The sequence below is a fragment of the Rhinolophus hipposideros genome (assembly GCF_964194185.1).
Source record: "Rhinolophus hipposideros genome assembly, chromosome: 4".
Lineage (NCBI taxonomy): Eukaryota > Metazoa > Chordata > Mammalia > Chiroptera > Rhinolophidae > Rhinolophus > Rhinolophus hipposideros.
The window spans coordinates 107,488,231-107,502,129 of record NC_138050.1 but is presented as its reverse complement, the minus strand read 5'-3'; the positions used below and the strand labels follow the sequence as shown (position 1 = coordinate 107,502,129).

Below are 13,899 nucleotides of genomic sequence, written 5' to 3'. Positions count from 1 at the left end.
GAGCACATTGTAGGTTTGGTCAGCTGTGATCCCGTCACCTGGACAGGGTCCCTGCTGTCCTGTGTGTTGTGTGGCCCACGACGGTCCCCGCACTGAGAAGTTAGGGCCATCGAGGTGGTCGTCCTTCCCTCACAAGCCTTACCTCGCTGACCTCCCTGCGGGTATGATCACGTGCAAACACTCTAAACAGGAATATGTTTCTGAAGGATTTGCAATATTCCAGACGCGTCATAGCTGAAACCCTTGGATTTTCTAAGTAGATAAATTGTCAGTACTAATTTTATTTTTCCCTTTCTGATTTTTATATTCCTAATATTGTTATCGCATTGCATGGTTTAGGACAGGTTGCATGGTGTTAAACAGTAAAATAATCATGAATGTCCTCTTATTTTGGACTCGAATTAAAATGATTCTAGTCTTACCATGATTGTTTGCCATAGCTAAGGCAAATAACCTTTTACAAGTGAAACAAAGTTATCTTTAATTTTAGTTTAGAAATGATTTAAAAAATCAGGAATGATGTTGAAATTTATTAAATACTTATTCAGTACCTGCATGAATGGGCTTCTCCCCCTTCTTTATACCTTTTGAATGAAATGATGCATGTTCTAACATTGAGCCATTTTTGAGTTCAGAGTTATGATGTATTATTTTAATATACTGCTGGACTCAGTCTGCTGACATTTTATCAAGAATCTTGCATTTTCAGTGATGTGCTGGAGAGGGTTTCCCCCAGTCTCCCAACAAGAGCTTCGCTGTGCCGTCCTCCTCGCCCCCTCCCGCCCCCCCATGTGGAGATTCCGTGAGCTTCAGCCCCGCATTATTATCAGCTTATATTATGGGTCAGCAGTGACCTGGCTCAGCTTTGTTTTACTATCTCCTCCCCGTTTATTTGCCACTGGCTCTTCTCCATATCGCCTTCATTTTTGTTCATTTTTCATCTTGCTGATGTCTGTCTTCTAACGAGTGTCTTTGTAACATCTGTGAGTGGGAAAGCTCTTAGAGTCTTGGGTGACTAAAAATATATTTATTCCCACATAAAACCTAATTTTACTGAGCGCTGGAGTCTACGTTCAGTCATTCTCCCCCAGAACCGCTCAGCGTGCATGACGGACAGTCTCATCCAACCTCCTGCCTTTCTTTTAGGTGCTCTTCCCCGCCCCAACCCGATTTTGTCCTCGTGCTTTGGAATTTCAGAGGTGCGTCTCAGTGCAGCGTTGTCATTGTCCCTGGCTGGAGCTCAGTGGGTTCCTTCCAGCCCGAGCTGCTTCCTGCCCTTAGTTTGGGAACTTTCCCTCTGTTGGTTCTTCCTTCTCTCTTCTCCTCCATCTGGTTTTCCTTCTGCGCATCCCATTAGCATGAAGTTGGAACTCTGGATGTCCTCCTGTCCCTGCACTTCGTGTTTGTCAAATCTGCGTGTGTGCTGGAAGGACCCTCACTGAGCACTGCTGGTCAGTGCGCCCACGTGTGCGCTGCCCGTGCTGTCTCCTCACCATCATGTATTTAGGACTCCCTACACCTCTGTGTAGTTCTTTTTCATGGAAGTCCTGGCACTTCTTCAACCACTTTGTGATGTGTGCTGTTTGTCACATTGCTGCTGGTGGAGTGAGATTTCCTTCACAGCGTGATTTCCTCAGGTGCTGAACGGTTTCTGGTCTTCAGTGCATCTTTATTTCTGAAATCCTGTTTCTAACGACAAGACTTTGTCCCTATGGATTTAAGTGAGGTTAGCATCAGCTGCATGAGTGGCGTGCCAGTGACCTGCTGCCATCTTGGTGACATTAGCCAATGGGGCCACTGCTGCCTCCCTGTCATGGGGTCCAGTGGTTTAGTCTGGGGGACAAAGCCAGCAACACCGGGGGGGGGGAACAGGGGCAGCTGCTCAGAAGTCCTAGTGCCTGTTCTCATTTATCTTCTGCCCGTGGTCGTTTCTCGCCGTTCGCAGAAGCTGTGCTCTACGAAGCCACCGTGACCTCCAGTCAGCTGCTCCCTGGGGAACTCAGGGTTAGGGGCCTGTGAGCCTCGAGTCACAATTTTCACCAGTTCATTAACACATAACCTGGTTTGATGTATGAATCTGTTTAAAAGCCCCACATTTAATATATATTATTGATGCATTCCCATTGAAATCACGGCTCGCACACTGTGACTCAGGTCTGTGCACAGCTTATCTAACACGTGTTTTCTCCGTGAGGCACATCACAGCCTCCTGCACTTAGGGACACTAGACAGCACGGGGCCCAGGGTCACTGGGAACAGCAGAATCAGCAACAGAAGCACAAATGTGCACAGAGTGCCATAAGCAGACTGTGTAGGACACGTGCAGAGCTGAGACAGGCTGCGCTGGGGACCTGTGCTGGGTGACTCCATTTACCCTGCACATGACTAGTGCGAGCATTGCTTTGGGGTCACCGATAAATTTTAACAACAGGTGAGTTCACAGGGCTGGTAATGAGGGTGGACCGTGCGTGCCCACACCCTCCTGTCTCTGCAGCTGTGTTCCTGGATGTGCCCGGGGCCACAGCTTGACCATGGCCGCCGTCTTCCCAGCCGACCTCTGCTTCTCAGGTGACCCTCAAGATGTCTGTACGCTGAGCAGCTGCTCTTGGTTTACAGACGTCTTTACTGTGATGTCTGAGGGTTTGCAGAGGGAGACGATGGAAGGATCCGTGTCTTCTGCCGCTTGCACCCCCAGGGTCTAGTTCGGACACCCTACTTTCTCTGTTACAGTGTTAGTACGAGCCGATTCCTGTCCTGTGGCTTCAGGCCCGCTGCTTAACCCCTCACGTTGCTGCCCGAATGCTCTTGTTAAGTGTGATAACCCCTCTCCCTCTTTAAATCCTCCACCAGCTCCCAGTCTCCAGTGGGGGTGGACAGACCTTGACGTGACAGGTGGGTTTTGGTGACCTGACTGCTGCCCAGGTGTGCAGCTCACCCTGGGCTGGTGCCTGCTTCCTGCCAGCCCTCCTGGGTCTCCAGCCTCCTGGCACCTGTTTCCTTGCCCTGAGAGCCTTGTGGCAGGAAGTGCTTCCCTCGTAAGTCTCCAAACTTACGTTGGCAAACCCGCTCATCTTTCAGAGCTCGGGCAGGCCCTTTGTCCCCCAGATCTTCCCTCTGCCGATGGCTGCCTGCAGAGACCCCTGGGACTTCAGTTCACTGCCATTGGACACCCAATGTCACTTTCTCCTTTTACACTTTTATTGAGGAATCGCTTGCATACATTAAATGGACATTCAGTACTCAGTTCAGTGACTTTTAACAGCCGGTATGCCACGTACTCACCACCCAAACAAGGTAGAGAAAGGCCCACCACCCCCAGAGACCCTGTGTACCCCTTTCCAGGAAGTCCCTTTCCCACCAGTGCCAGAGACAGGTGCTTTGACTTCTGTCACCAAAGGACAGTTTTACCTTTTCTGAAAACAAGTGGATTCATACAGCACGTTCCTTTTGTTTGGTTTCTTCTGCTCCACAAAGTGTCTGAGATTTACTCACGCTGTTGCTTGCGTCAGTTTGTCTCCTTTATTACTGATTCGTGTTTCATTGTGTGAATGTGACTAAACCACGATCGTGCTGATCTAGTCTCTTGTGGTTGTTCCTGTTGTTGGCCATCATGGATATGGTCGCTGTGAATACCTTTGTACAGGTCATTTGGTGGACACGTGTTTTTGTTTCCGTTGGGTAAATACCTAGGACCATAAATGTAGGTTTAACTTTTTAAGATATTTGCAAGCAGTCCTCTGTGTGGCTGCTCTTTTTCTGTCCCCCCAGCAGGTGCCAGGTGCTGCAAGCCCTCACCACAGGGGGTGCTGGTAGTCTTTTGGCTTTTAGCTTCCTGGGGGCCCTGACTCGCTTCCAGGTCACTGTCTTGTCTGGAAAGCTGTACGACTTTCCAAACAGGAACCAGGTCCCACTGTCTTTCGACTGCAGACCCCAGGTTGGCGCTGAGCTGAGCAGTGGTGTGTATCCAGAATCAGGCCACCACGTACTTGTTTCCTCTGACACCAAAGGTAAATGTGTACTGACACTTCGCACTGCACATTTTCCTAAGAACCTTGGGGTGCCTTGTGTGTTCTGACCTTGGATTTCAAGTAACTGGAGGCAGTTACTTTGATGTTGGGATGAAGAGATTCCTGGATGTGTCCACATTGCCACGTGTGACATGTCACCACCCACAGGTGTATGAGCTTGGCCTGCGGGGCAGTGAGGGCTGAGGGAAATCACACGGTGAAGGGAGGGTGTGAAGAATTAGCAGCGAGAAGATCCCGGGTGGTGGGGGTTAGAGGAGGCAGAGGAGAAGACACAGGCACACCTGACATTCGCTGAGCCAGGAGTTGGAAGATCCGAGAAAACTGGCACATAGCTCAGTTCACATTTTGTTTCTGGCTGTCAACACGATGACAAGGCATGTTTTGCAAAAATGCATTTTGCTAATGTTGCATATGAAACGGTTGATATTAGCTGTGAGCTCATTTTGGATATGAAAAGGGCTTAACTGTTGTGAATTAATGTGATAATTGCAGTAATTGGATAAGCATTTCTACTTGCCTTAATGGAAGCTGCCCCAAAGCTTACACAGAAGACACACATGGAGGAAAATACGTTTTTGGGTGACATTTGGAAACTGCTCACACAGGTCCACTTTTTAAAGGCAACCACCTTACCTGTTCTCTGTGTCTGCTCGCGCTAATAACCCAGCCAGCACGGCCAGACTGAGCTGCCAAACATCTAATTATGTTCCTCTCAGGCCTGAGATGCCACAGCGGCTCCCAAACCTGCGTGGACCATGACTTCACAAGTCACTGGGTTGTTGAGGCCTGTGTGGAAGGTGATCAGCCTCATGTTTCTGGGAGACAGGAAGGCGGCTTGCTGGAGCGGCTTATTAAGGAGGTTCCATGCTGTCAGATCAGTGCTGAAGCGGGGAGGGGGGGCCAGCTGGACGTGGGAACTTGTGCACATTGATTCTGACAATTGTGCGTAACCACACAGCTGCCACCCAGGAACCCACGACCTGCTCTGTCAGCATCCTCCCAGCCCATGGGGCCCTCGTCCTGCGGTCCCTGAGGCTGAGGCTGAGGCTGACATGGCAAGGAGTCTGGCTTGGTGTCCACAGTAGAGAGACCTGTGTGCATGCATGTGTGTACGTGTATGTGGGCACACACCTGCGTATGTGTCTGCATGCATGCGTTTTCTCAGAGCAGGGTCTTGCAGGTGGGGTCGGTGACATTTGTGGGAAAGGCTAAATGAATGCCTCTCCTAAGTGACATTCCTTATGCGAAGAACATGTCTTCTCTGCATGCTGCCCCCCTTGCTCTGCTGCACCATTCCTGGGTGACCCATCAGGAACGCTGGATCACGAGTTACGACTTTCCTGAGTCCTTCCCGTAGCCCTTCTCTAAATCGGCCTTTTACTTCTCTGCCTGCCCACCGCCCACACCGCTCAGATGTACGTGACTGGCCTGACGTTGTCACCGTCTCCTCTGGGCATTTCCGGTCACGTCCCGGAATGTTTGCTTGTGACTACGCGTAGGTCTGACCCCCAGCAAGCAGCCGTTAAGTACTATTGTCAGTACTCCTTTACAGAACCCATGAAGCCCTTGAAGAAAACAGCCCAGCGGAGGGCACGTCTCTGACAGGGCACCATGTGAAGGCCCTGCAGTGGGTCTAAGAACCTTGGTTTCTAGGTGGAGTTATCCCCAATGTGGAGAGAAGGTGAGCAATACTGGGGTGTTTGCAAGTCCCCACAGGTCCCAGTGTCGCCTAAGGCCCGCAGGCTGCAGCGCCCCCTAATTAGAAGAGGGTAGCTCGGCAGACCAGCAGACTTAGGCTGCGGGTGCTCAGGCGCCACTGCCCAGCCTGCCGGCCACCTGCGGACACTGGCTTGTTTCACAGGTCGAAGGGACATTGGGACGGCCCTCCTGCCGTGCAGCAGCGGTCTGCTGTTTCCCGGCTCCAGCTGTGCGCGTTTCTACTCATTTTGACTAAAACTGATCCCAGCAGCCTAGTCTAATGGGGGCTCAGGCGTCCGCTCGGTCCCCCCGAGAGCCTTAGTTACCCTGTTCTCTGCGCGGGTTGTGTCTGCTGCTGAGGGCACCCCTTGAACGTGCTGGCGCCTCCGCTGCGAACGCCGCCAGGACCGGGGGGGGGGGGGGGGGGGGGGGGGGGGGGGGGGCGCCGGGCGCCGGGAGAGCTGCAGGTGAGCGCGTCTGCACCACCCGGCGCCGCGCGTGTGCCCGCCATGCGGACGCGCCCGTGGGCATCGTCCAGGGGGCATCGTCCGGGGGGTGTCGTCCTGGGGGCGTCGTCGGGGGGCGTCGTCCGGGGGTGTCCTCCCGGGGGCGTCGTCGGGGGGCATTGTCCGGGGGGGCGTCGTCGGGGGGTGTCGTCCCGTGGGCGTCGTCCCGGGGGCACCGTCCGGGGGGGCGTCGTCCCGGGGGCGTCGTCGGGGGGCACCGTCCGGGGGGTGTCGTCCGGGGGGCGTCGTCCCGGGGGCGTCGTCGGGGGGCGTCGTCCCGGGGGCGTCGTCCCGGGGGTGTCGTTGGGGGCGTCCTCCCGGGGGCGTCGTCGGGGGGCATCGTCCGGGGGGCGTCGTCCGGCGGGCGTCGTCGGGGGGCATCGTCCCGGGGGCGTCGTCCGGGGGGCGTCGTCCCGGGGGCGTCGTCGGGGGGGGGGTGTCGTCCCGGGGGCGTCGTCCCGGGGGCGTTGTTGGGGGGCATCGTCCGGGGGGCGTCGTCCCGGGGGCGTTGTTGGGGGGCGTCGTCCGGGGGGCGTCGTCCCGGGGGCGTCGTCCCGGGGGTGTCGTTGGGGGCGTCCTCCCGGGGGCGTCGTCGGGGGGCATCGTCCGGGGGGCGTCGTCCGGCGGGCGTCGTCGGGGGGCATCGTCCCGGGGGCGTCGTCGGGGGGCGTCGTCCGGGGGGCGTCGTGGGGGGGGTGTCGTCCGGGGGGCGTCGTCCCGGGGGCGTCATCCCGGGGGCGTTGTCCGGGGGGACGTCCTCCCGTGGGCATCCTCCCGTGGGCGCCACCCACGCTCGCCACACTGCCGCGTGCCCAGCTGTGCGCTGCCCCCTGGGGCCGTGGGAGGAAGACGCCGCTGCAGGCTTGCTCAGCCCTCTTGGCAGCGCCCCTCGCAGGACCCTGTTGCCATGGTTTTATCCAAATTGCCAGCAACTTCAATGAACTTTCAACTGCGAGGTGTCCTGGACGTGTTTCCGTGCTGTCTGCGCCCCACGACGGCCTGGCTCCGTGCGACCTCGGAGGTGGACGCGCCCCTCTCCAGCAGGTTTCCCCCTTTTGAGATCCGTGAACGGGGAAGCGACGCAGATGCAGCTCCACGCAGAGCGCGGGGTGCCGAGCGGGGTCGTGTCGCGTCGGCTGCGGTGACAATTCCGCGCAGGCAGCGCAGAAGGAGGAGCGGTGCTCGGGGCTGAGAGCGGCCGAGAGCGCGGAGCAGGAAAGGGGGCTCGTCCGAGCTGCAGGCCCTTTGCAGGGTCCGGGGGCCGAGGAGATGGCGGAAGGACACCGGGGGGAAGGTGCACGTCGCGCAGCTCGCCGAAGGGCCTCCCGGGCGGCCCGGCTGGAATGGGGCGCCCGCTGTGTCTGCCGCCACCGTCGCAGCGGCCGGGCCCCCGGGGCACGTCCCGCAGCCCCCTCGGGTGTGGATAAGGCCAGGCGCGGCCCCAGCGCTGTGCCGGGGACCCGGGCGCGTGCGGGGCCTGCCCTGCCTGCGCTTGGCCGGCGCAGCTCCGGGCCTGGGGGGCGTGGGCAACCTGCTGGCTGCCTTGAGCCCCGCAAGGAATGTGCTAAGAGCCACAAGTTCCCCTTCCTCACACCATCGGCATAAGGCGCCCCGCCGGACGCGCAGATGCTGACCCTCGGCCTCTCCTTCGTCTTGTACCCATTCTCCCTTATTCAGCTCAGCTGCTTCCCTCTGTCCCTCCTGCGCCATCACATTCAGGGCCGTGGGTCCCCACTGCCTTAAAATGAGGTCGAGGTTTCTTAGCCTGCCATTCCGGGGCTTCCTGGTCACGGGCCACATGTATCCTCTCTCCTTTTTGTCCTCCTCACTTTCATGCACCCTGCGCGGTCGCCAAACACAACTGTTAGTGTTCTTCAGACGCACTGGCACTGCTGTAGGTCCTTGGGGCGTCATCCGCAGAAGCTGCCCATTCAGGTCCCGTCGGGCTTGGTTCAGACGCCACCTCCACATAGGCCTTTCCGGGTTTCGCCAGCACACACTAATTTCTCCCAGTCTGGTGTCACATTGCATTTTATCTCTGCCTGTCAGTTACAGTATTTCCTTCTGCCATAGTTATCTTTTACTCATGATTTATCCTTTGCTATATGAAGTATAAACTCTACAAAAAAATAACATCTACATCTGATTTGTTTCTATAACTTCTGCATGTGTGATCTTTTATCCAGTATTTATTCATTGAAAGTGACAGGGACCTTTGAGGCCACCTCTAGTTCAGCTGACTCATGTGGACGAGAAAATAGAAGCCCAGGCAAGCTTGGTGACTGCTCCGCTCACAGAGCTGAGTCGGAAGTTGCAAGGGGGCTGGTTGCTGGAGAGAGATTACATAATACGCACATGCAGAACTCGCTTTCTAAGTTAGTTGTCTATTCTTTCTTTTATAGAACCTAACCACAAGATACAGTTGGTGTCAAGAGGCTACCTCAATTATAATAGATTAGCTCTCCCTAGAAAGTAGGAATACTTGGGCCAGGGGACATTTTTCTCTTTTAGCCAGAGAAGTGTATTTTCCCCTGAATTTTATATTTCCACTCTGCAGTCCTCATGCTGGAAATTATGAGCATAATGAATGAGCACATTATACTTGTACTGCACTATTGGTTGGAAATTAACATTTTGCTAATACTGGGAAGGAAATATAATTCAAGGGCTTTCGAGAAATGTGGAGTCCAATTATGGATAAAAACATGTATCCGTTAAATACACTCAACCCATAACTCTCACGTGAGTTTTAAACTGCCTTTTTCTTGAGGGGGTTGGTGCATGTTGTGAATTTAAAATGCAGCAAGAGGGCTGTTGGTTCAGAATAAGAAGCAAGTGTCTCTACCTTACCGATGATTCAGCACTGAAATATGCTACACGTGACCTTATAGAATTCTTATGTAGAAATCTTTAAAAATGAGAGATGCTGCATATCTGAAATCAGAGCTAGTCTGGATGATTCCTTGAAGTTTGTTTTAGTTGTTTGATTTTGGGATTTTTAAGGAAACTGCTTTCTTCCCTATGTCCGGAGTGCTGTGTGTCTGTTGTCACTCTTACGTAAGTTAAAGAGGTGAACAAATGGACTCTGCGTGTTTACTTATTCTTACAGAGTCAAGCCCTTCATTTTGGTGAGCAGGGCATTCACGTTCTGCTCAGCCCGCGAAAGCGGTGACTGAACCGTAAATGTCGCTCTGTTTCAAAGTCAGTCCCGGGGTGACCGGTCCTCTGATGTCACCATTCTATTTCCATGTCTTCCCAGGGAGTGTGGTGACAAAAGGAAGAGTGGACATATAATAGTTTGCTCTGTCTTCTATCGTTTCCAATTTGCGGTCATTTGAAGAAATTAACACTGGCCCAGGATAATTCTAATATAATTACTTGAAGGTGAAAAGTTAATTCTTTCCTTCCTTATTTGTCAAGATATTTGAAACTTTCCTACAACGTTTTCACTCATATTCAGCTTACATCATCCCGAAAGGGCACTGATCGTCCTACAGTAACTTGTATAGACTCATCTTCCCCTTTTTAAAGCTCCAGGTACTAACTTGAGCAATTTGCAGTGGGAGTGATTTGCCCTCTAAGTAAATGGCAGTTGTTGAGAGTTATGTTTTTCCTTTTATAATGCTCCAGAATGAAAATTTTTCTCGAGGTCGTATCAGTAATGGAGATTTGAGAAGGATAACTCATCTCTTTCTCCTTACTCCTCCCCAGCTTCCTCCTCCGTTCCCTGTCGTTTCTTTCATGGAAGCTGTCTGTATCGTCACTTACGAAGCTGTCCCACAGCCTTTGCTGAGGAAGTGGCATCATGGCTGAGTTGCTCTTCTTCAACTGCTAACATCACATTGTATATGTCATACTAGACTCTCTCACCATCTCTACAGATCTTCCTTGAAATGCCAGCCCAGACCCAAACCCAGGTGGTTCCCAGCTTGACAAGGGCTGTGGTTTGGAATGTCATTAATGTTAATTGTTTTGAACTCCCAACACCTGTAGTTTCAGAAGTATCTGTAGTATGATTTTTAAGCTATAGTTTCCAGTGTTCTCTGTTCCACTGTGGGTTAATCTTTTCCTGTTTGGACGTGATCCAACACTTATAATCATATTTCTGTGGGAAACTACATTCAAATTTCAACTTGGAATCTTAGTTCCTGCTGGGTTTTCCCTTCTATTCTAAAATTTTGAAGAAGAAAAAGATAGAATATCATTCAATCTCTGCCACTACCACGTAGAAACCCATGGGAAACTGGACCTAGGGTACTTAGAACCAGAAGAGGCTGGGTAACACGAGCTACGGCAGAATTATAGCTGACTCTGTTAGTTAGGGTTTGTTTGGTTGCGAGTGGCAGATATTCAGCTCATTGTGGTTTACAAGTAAATGGGGACTTTCTAGGATCATGTAATTGGAGGCAGGCCTAAGGGCTCAAGCGATGTCATTAGGGTGTGGCTTCTCTCTCAGGTGGTCTTCTCTGTGTGGTAGCCGGTGGCAGCTGCAGCCCCACATTGTCCCCGAAAGCATCCCCAGTTGTTCCCACAGAGCCACATCAATGGCTGTCCTTGGACCAATGAGTAGTGTGGGCGTCTCTGGACAAGTCACGGGTGGATGGGACGGACCGGATGGTGGGACGCCCCTGAAGTGGGGCCACCTGTCCTGTGGACTGAGAGGGAGGGGGTTCCCAAAGGCCAGACCACAGGGTGAAGGACAGAAGCTCACAGGCAGACAGCAGAGGCCGTCGAGGGGCTGACTTCCGGTCACAGACTGCAGCACGTGCTAGAATGGAAGGCGCTCGAGGTGGAAGGTGCAGCTCCATTTCCTTTCTCGTAGGCACTTGCTGTGCGTTCGGAGAAACCAGGGTGGATTGACCGGGTTGGCTTTCTGTAGCCGTCCAGTGAGACAACAGGCATTCCTACTCAGCTCCATCAGTCTAAGCTGCTCCATCACCCTTCCTCTTGGAGAGTTCTAACTTAGAGGGAAAAGGTTGTTCTCTGTGTGAGAACAGGACAGGTAAGCACAAGTGAAAGCACGGTCAACAGACGCTTACAAAGCACCGCTGTCTGGTTCGGGGTGCTCCCTGGAATGGGGCACCTCATTATCATGCATGCCTACGTTCTGACCTGCAATCTTGCACCTTGGACAGTCTCAGATAATTCTTGGGAATTTCAGCAGCCACTTCAGATGTCACAATCTTAATAAGCATCTTGTTTTGGAGCCTGCTCTTTGGTCACCATGGTTTTCCCAGTGGGCTGGTGACACAAAGGATTCACGTTCTCTCTCCAAACTCTAGACTCTCCTGACGTGAAGGAAGCTGCTCTCATTCCCTGTCTTTCTTTTTAACGAGGGTTTTTGCTTGTGAAAAACCCAGAAATCAGGTTAGAGCCATAATATGCCTTGTCTGTTTTCAGGAATCTGATTGTCTCTTCCCTAACCAGAGGCAGTTTTTTAGCTCTCCCTCTTACCGTTACTTCTTTCCCCTTTGAACGTAAAGCTGCTTTGAGGTGAGGAGGAGTGGTGGCTTAGAGGAAATTAAGGAAGGGAAGAAGGAGCTGAGCTAACACAGGGCTGGGGAAGTGAAAGTCCGTGGGAAATGAGCTGGGGCTGGCAGCTAGGAACTGGGTTTGGTTGCATGTGGAGTGAAAGCGGGAGCTGATGGGCAGCTTACTGGGCCTCCTGGAGGGTCTGCTGACGGTTGTGTGCCGGGAAGTCAGAGGTCTGAGCGGGGGCCAGCTGCGCTCCGGTAAACCACGTCACTCTTTCTAGTCCTTCTCGTTTTCCTGTCCGATGGCAGCTGCAGCTCCTGTCTGCAGTGGTTGTGAAGCTGAGACGACCCTGTGCCTTCTGTGCTATGAAGTGACATACAGGTCTTTGGTGGCAGTGTCACTGGGGTTTGGTAGGTTGGACTTCTGAGGCCGTGCTTGCGGGAGAGGTGTGACCTCAGTTGCTGTGTGTTATAGATCTTAAGGGACAGGCCTGTGTGTGGTGGCCAGACAAGTGATGGTGCATTTCACTGAAGGGGGGACCCAGAGTCTGAGACGTACGGGTCATAGTCATCTCCTCAGATGATCAGAATATGTCCTGGGAAGGCCTTTCATTCCCGAGATGGGGTGGCCCTGGGAGGGCATGTCACCTTGGAGGGGAATTCTGACCGCGGCAGGACTGGGAACCGAGTTCCCCTCCTTTCCCAGCTCTCCATGGGGAGCTGCCGGGGAGCACGGGGCCTTCGGGGGCAGCCAGGGGGAGCTAACTTGTGAGCTGTGCTCACGGTGGGCCCCCGGTGTGTGTGGTTTGTGGTGGTGCCTCCACTGCTCCTGTAGGGTGGAGGGCTGCGTGGGAGGTGGTGCCTTCTCGCAGGGGGCACACAGGCCGCCTGCAGGGTGGTTTGCAAGCTGGGAAGCACTGGTACTGTGCAGGGGGATTTAGCCGCCTGCGCCTTACACAGCGGAGTTCTGGTCCCTCTGCGAGAAGGCCTGAGGGACCCAGGAACGTTTGTACTTCACACTGAGCTGCTCAGTGACTTTCAGAAAGGTACCTTTCGAATTCAGTTAGAATTTTCTCTTCACTCTCTACTTGTCCTTTCTGTACCATCACGTGGGCTCACATTTACGGGTTAGTGCTGCAAAAGCCTTAATCAGAGTGTGCCCTCAAAAGTTTGTAAATGGCCGTGTTCACTTAGGGTTCTTTCTCACCATTTGAGACCTTGCCCAGTAAGCTTTTGCCTTTTTCTTAGACTCTCTGTTTGGTCTACATTTTTACTAGTAAGGATATATCTGGTGTCAGTAACTTGCTGAGAGTAAGTATACAGGCTCACTGTCTTACACAGTTGTGTGTGTATCTGTGTCTGTGTGTCTCTCTGTGTGTCTATGCGTGTGTGTGTCTCTGCGTGTGTCTGTCTCTCTGTGTGTGTATGAGTGTGTCTTACTTCATGCAGCCCAGATATTTTAGGCACTGTGTTTTCCTTCTTACACAGCATGGTCCTGTCCAGTTTAAGATGGTTACTAGGTGATATAGCATTGGAAAAAAAGACAGGTTTACAGTAAAATTTCTTCTTTTTGTTGTAAGTTAGGATGTGTCTACCAATATGAGTGAACCTGACTGAACTTAGTAAAAACCAGTTGTTTTCCTGTGAGTCTGTGTGCTCAGCAGGAAACAGCGGCTTGACTGAATATCTGCCCCTCGACCAGTCCCTGGCAGAGGCCAGAAGCGCCGTCGTTCCTCACACGTGGCGGCATCGCCCGTATTTCTCGAACTGTCATCACATTCTGTATCTGTGACGGACGTTGTCGTAGGAAGTCCTATTCTGTTTTCCATGTGACTTGCCCCAAAGAACGGGGTGTCCTGGCACCAGTGTGTTTTCGGTTTGTGACGAGCTCGGCCAGGAGCCCTTGGTCCAGCCTCCTGTGCAGCTGACAATTGTGCCCGGATCTTTCTTCAGCAGACACGAGTCCTCCGGTAAAACGGCGTAGCTGCCTGGCCTCAGGCCCTTTCCGACTCCCCTCTTGGTGCTGCGTCCTGGCTGTGTGCCAGGCCCCCCTCTCCTCTCTGGCACCCGTGGACCTTCTCCCATGGGCGGTCCAGCTCTGCTCACTGTCTCCGTTTCTGATCTCTTAATTCATTCAATTTCATGGATTCTTAAAGCACGTGATAATTTCATATTCAGAATGCATTTTGTCCT

At 52.9% G+C, this 13,899-nt stretch overlaps 1 protein-coding gene across 3 annotated transcripts in view; it reads left to right on the top strand.

Annotated features, from left to right (window-relative positions):
• The window catches only part of DLGAP2 (DLG associated protein 2), a 434,439-nt gene that overhangs the window by 41,563 nt on the left and 378,977 nt on the right, over window positions 1–13,899 (top strand). The window contains exon 1 of one of the 3 annotated variants that reach the window (XM_081045532.1): window positions 11,210–11,234. The exons of the other annotated variants lie outside the window; for them this stretch is intronic. The gene's annotated coding sequence lies outside the window, so the exon portion shown is untranslated. Of the gene's footprint in view, window positions 1–11,209; window positions 11,235–13,899 lie in introns of those variants that run through there. 3 annotated transcript variants of the gene reach the window in all.